General features: G+C 33.9%; 1 long non-coding RNA gene across 1 annotated transcript; it reads left to right on the forward strand.

The window, feature by feature from the left end:
- The first annotated feature begins 2,474 nt into the window (after positions 1 to 2,474).
- On the forward strand, positions 2,475 to 3,287 carry LOC123467413. Its single transcript, XR_006641755.1, has 3 exons — positions 2,475 to 2,608; positions 2,686 to 2,867; positions 3,155 to 3,287. It is a non-coding gene; the product is annotated as an uncharacterized LOC123467413 (long non-coding RNA).
- The last annotated feature ends 2,713 nt before the right edge of the window (positions 3,288 to 6,000 follow it).

The raw sequence follows: 6,000 nt of genomic DNA on the forward strand, positions 1-6,000 counted from the left end.
AGTACAAACTCATGGTATCACAGTATATTCACATTGACTACAAGTATATTTGATCCTGTTTACATATAGAAGTAAAACTCATGGTATAACAGTGCGTTCACATTGAATACAAGTATAATTGATTCTGTTTACATGTAGAAGTATAAACTCATGGTATAACAGTGTATTCTTTTTGAATACAAGTATATTTGATCCTGTTTACATGTAGAAGTATAAACTCATAATATCACAGTGTATTCACATTGAATACAAGTATATTTGATTCTGTTTACATATAGAAGTAAAAACTCATGGTATAACAGTGTATTCACAATGAATACAATTATATTTGATTCTGTTTACATGAAGAAGTATAAACTCATAATATCGCAGTGTATTCACATTGAATACAAGTATATTTGATTCTGTTTGCATATAGAAGTAAAAAATCATGGTATCACAGTGTATTCACATTGAATACAAGTATATTTGATACTGTTTAAATTTAGAATTATAAAATCCTGGTTTTACAGTGTATTCACATTAAATACCATTATATTTGATGCTTTTTACATGTAGAAGTATAAACTCATAATATCACAGTATATTCACATTGAATACAAGAATATTTGATTCTGTTTACATGTAGAAGTATAAACGCATGGTACCACAGTGTAATCACATTGAATACAATTATATTTGATGCAGTATACATACAGAAGTAAAAACTCATGGTATAACAGTGTATTCACATTGTATACAAGTATATTTGATTATGTTTACATGTAGAAGTATAAACTCATAACATCACAGTGTATTCACATTGAATACAAGAATGTTTGATTCTGTTTACAAGTAAAAGTATAAAGTCATGGTATCACAGGGTATTCACATTGAATACAAGTATATTAGATCCTGTTTACATATAGAAGTAAAAACTCGTGGTATCACAGGTTATTCACAATGAATACAAGTATATTTGATTTTGTTTACATGTAGAAGTATAAACTCATAATATCACAGTGTATTCACATTGAATACAAGTATGTTTGAACCTGTTTACATATAGAAGTAAAAACTCATGATATCACAGTGTATTCACATTAAATACAAGTATATTTGATGCTGTTAACATAGAGAAGTAAAAACTCATGGTATCAAAGTGTAATCACATTGAATACAAGTATATTTGATGCAGTATACAAACAGAAGTAAAAACTCATGGTATAACAGTGTATTCACATTGAATACAAGTATATTTGATTCTGTTTACATGTAGAAGTATAAACTCATGGTATCAGAGTGTATTCACATTGAATAAAAGTATATTTGATGCTGTTTACATGTAGAAGTATAAACTCATGGTATCACAGTGTATTTACATTGAATACAAGTATATTTGATCCTGTTTACATATAGAAGTAAATCTCATTGTATCACAGTGTATTCACATTGAATACAAGTATATTTGATGCTGTTTACATGTAGAAGAATAAACTCATAATATCACAGTGTATTCACATTGAATACAAGAATATTTGATTCTGTTTACAAGTAGAAGTATAAAGTCATGGTATCACAGTGTATTCACAATGAATACAAGTATATTAGATCCTGTTAACATATAGAAGTAAAAACTCGTGGTATCACAGGGTATTCACATTGAATACAAGTATATTTCATTTTGTTTACATGTAGAAGTATAAACTCATAATATCACAGTGTTTTCACATTGAATACAAGTATAAATGAATTTATTTACATGTAGAAGAATAAAGTCATGGTTTCACAGTGTATTCACAATGAATACAAGTATATTTGATGCTGTTTACATATAGAAGTAAAAACTCATGGTATCACAGTGTAATCACATTGAATACAAGTATATTTGATGCAGTATACATACAGAAGTAAAAACTCATGGTATAACAGTGTATTCACATTGAATACAAGTATATTTGATCCTGTTTACGTATAGAAGTAAAACTCATGATATCACAGTGTATTCACATTGAATACAAGTATATTTGATGCTGCTTACATGTACAAGTATAAACTCATAATATCACAGTGTATTCGCATTGAATACAAGTATATTTGATTCTGTGTTGATGTAAAATATGTGCGGAATCTGTTGACATTAAATAAATATGGCAAACTCTTCTCTCCTTTCATTCTTTTGAAAATTATGCGCTTGGGTATAGGGTTGCTGTTTAGTACTCCCTACTCTTTCTCTTCTCTCTCAGACAGCTTTTGACAGCTACTGACTCTATCGCGTGCTTTTTGATTTCTCAACTAGTGGTTTGTTTCTAAATCTAGTAAGTATAAAAGTAAACTATATATTGTAATTTAAATATATATATATCTGCTGTTTGAACTTATTTAGTAAACTATCACTACTCGATAAACTGCTTGTCAAATATTATTCTTAACAGGTTATGGGCTCAGAATAACGTTTTTTTTATCTAGTTTAAAAATGGCCACTCAAAATTTATCTGCTAATGAATTGAGGGATTATGCAAAGTTTAATGGTATAAATTTTCCCCAATGGCGGTATGATGTCATGCTCAAACTAAGAAAGAAGAAGTTTGAAAAACTTGTGCTCGGACAAGATCCAAAACCAGCAGAGGTAATTACTTTAACAAAACACTTTGTTCGCATGAGTAGATGAATTTTTAGAAGCATATGATGGTATCGTTATTTAAGGTTTGATTTCCACTGAGTAGGAAATAAGATTTTCTACAGTGAATTCTGTTACGTCAATTTTTGGGATTCCACCCATAAGGTGAGGTTGGTCATAGTAAATGTTCAGATTTATATTTTTTTTGGATACCACCCGTGAGGTGACGATCACATCCCAGTGATTTTTTTTGGATTCCACCCATAAGGTAACGAGTGAATTGGTGATGAGTGAACATTTTTTTTATGCAATTTTGCTGGATTCCACCCATAAGGTGCGAGTGAATTGGTGACGAGTGAACATTTTTTTTTAAATTCAATTTTGCTGGATTCCACCCATAAGGTGAAGAATGTTGTTGAGAAATGAATTTTTTTCTTGTTGGAATTTCCAGAATGAATTGATTGTTATTGGGAATCTGAATCTGAATATTATATTTTTTGATTTTGACACAAGAAAAACCAAATTACTAAATCAGATGTTTTTATCTCAATACAGACGTTTAACAATGAAAATGAAGTAACGAATCAAGATGTTATCGACACTTGGATTGAAAGAGATACTGATGCCTGTTCCATTATTTACTACAATATCGAGCCAACATATCAAACTTCAATTGAAGGATCTGCCACGTCAGCTGGAACAGACTGGCTCAGGAATATGCACAAGTAGCAGTGGCTAATTTAAGTCAACTCACAGCAAAATTCTTTCAGTATCTAATGGACCCTGGTAAAAAAAAAAAAAAAAAAAAAACATCTTTAGTTAATATAGGGGAAGAACAAAAGTTTTATATCAATCTTTTACGTAAAATAGGACACACTGTATCAGCTCATGTCAATAGAATGAGACAGATGGCAGAAGAACTCAAGAGTGTTGAGGCTCCCGTCACCGATCAACAACTTATTGAGAGGATCCTTCAAACGCTACCTCCGAGCTACTATAACTTTATTTCGGCATGTTAAAGTGTTCCGCTTGCAGAGCGTTCGATTTCCAGTCTTACATCACGTCTAATACTTGAAAAAACAAGAATGAAAAGCAGAACAAACGGACCAAATCCGGCAGATATTGCCTTTTTGCGTTTCACCCGAACAACAAGCAACAGCAGGTAGCTGATTGTAATTCAGAGAACGCCTACGCAGCAAGCAAAAGTTATAATGGTGTTAGAGGAGGCTATCCAGGCTTAAGAGGTAATCGAGGCAGCTCTTCAGGTTATAGAGGTGGTTATCGAGGTGGTTATCGTGGCGGTAACAATGGTTTTCGTGGAAGAGGTACGAACTTTAAATTCTACAAATTTTCAGACCAATTTTTTTTTTTATTTTTTTTAAATATCAATTTCAAGGCTTTCACCAAGGCCCTAACTTTGATCAAATTTACTGCTGGGCGTGTAACCAACCAGGACATAAGTCTTTTACGTGCAGAAACAAAGGAAGAAATGAAGAACAAAGATCTTCAAGGCAGAACAAATTCGATAACAACCGCAACCTAAACAACGACAATAATGGTTTTTCTGCCTTGTCTTCCTTCTGTATCGTAGCAAGAAAGCCGACAGACTGGTACGCTGATTCTGGCGCAACGCACCACATGTCTGAACAACGAAATTTTTTTACTACCTTCAAAGAAGTTCCTCAAGGGACATGGCACGTCAATGGTATAGGATCAGCCCAGCTGTCAGTACTTGGAGCAGGAAAGATTCAAGTGTACTTCCTTGTGGATGGCGAGAGAAAAGAAGGAGAACTCACAAATGTTCTTTTCGTCCCAGGACTTGGTACAAATTTATTTCCTATTGGTGCAGCAACAGAAGTTGGCATCACCGCACACTTCATCGACAATGATGTCTATTTCAAGAAGAACAGTAAAGACGTTACGGTGGGTCAAAGGCTTGGCCAATCCTTATACCATTTGAAGATAGTTGCCAAAAATCCAAGCAAAGAAGTATCTACGGCTACTGCTGCAAAGGCTCAAAACTCCCTCACACTCTGGCATCAAAGATTAGCTCATTTAAACAACAAAATTATTTTGAAGATGATATCAAGTAACTCTGTCGACGGTTTGATTCTCAAGAAAGAAAATTTGGAACACGGCCTATGTGAAGGATGCATTTTCGGTAAAATGCATAGGTCTCCATTTCCTACAGGTCGTAGCAGAGCCAAAGAAGTAGGTGAAATCATTCACTCTGATGTCGGTTTTGTCAACGTTCCAACACCAAATGGAGAGACCTGTTTCGTTTTATTCAAAGATGACTTCAGTGGTTGGACTAAGGTTTATCTTATGAAGAGCAAATCGGAAGCCGACGACTACTTCCTTAAATTAAGTCACATTTAAAATTGGGAGAATTTCTGCGAAGCTCTATTTATGTCTTGAATCGTACACTCTCAAGGTCATCTACCAAGACTCCATTTGAATTATTTTACAAAAAGAAACCTAATCTAGATAATCTACGAGTGATCGGTTGTCGAGCCTATGCGCATATTCTTGACTGTTTAAGGAAGAAACTGGATCCAAAGGTAGAGCTATGCTGGTTAGTGGGCTACAACGAAGAAATAAAAGGATGGAAGTTATGGGAACCAGTGTGAAGAAAATTCATCACGATTCGTGACGTAATATTCAATGAAGATCTACTGATTAACGACTTTGACGGTGATGAAGAAAAACTAAACGAAAGCAGTCTATTTGACCCACTTCTTCTCACAACAGAAATCCTTGGCTTGGTAACAAAAAAAAAAAAAAACTTTTCATTGTACCAGACTTTGAATTTTTATTTTTTTATTTTTCGTTGGCATGTCAGCTGGAACCCGTTCATGATGTGACGCAAGAAGTTGAAGAAATGGCTGCTGCAAACGTTCAAGATCATAATGGGGTAGATTAAAATTTAATATCGATTTTTTTATTCATAGTTGAGCATTCTCAATTTTTTTCGTTAGGTTATTCATGATGAGGTCCAACCAGTAGTACGAGAAGACGAGGCTATTGTCGAAAATGATGCTCAAGAGATATTACATGCTTCTCCACTACTGCGTGTTGAAATGGAAGAGGAAAACGACGATCAACATTCAGGAATTATGGAAAATGATCCGCTGATCCCAATAAATGAGCTTGGTGAAGATAACGAGATTCCAGCACAACGAGTGGAGCAACCAATCGAATTCCCGCGTAGATCCTCTCGTCCAAAACAATACAACGCGAGATACAAAGAATTTCGGCAGTCTCTAGGAAGACCTCTTGCAAAAATTGGACTCATTGGTACATTAATAATTTTTCTCTATTGCTTTGTGTTTTAGAATACAATTCCTTCAAAGCAAACCCAATCGAGGAATAGACTAATTCTTCTTTTTCATTTTTTTGCA

This window comes from Daphnia magna, unplaced genomic scaffold, assembly GCF_020631705.1.
Source record: "Daphnia magna isolate NIES unplaced genomic scaffold, ASM2063170v1.1 Dm_contigs187, whole genome shotgun sequence".
Classification (NCBI taxonomy): Eukaryota; Metazoa; Arthropoda; class Branchiopoda; order Diplostraca; family Daphniidae; genus Daphnia; species Daphnia magna.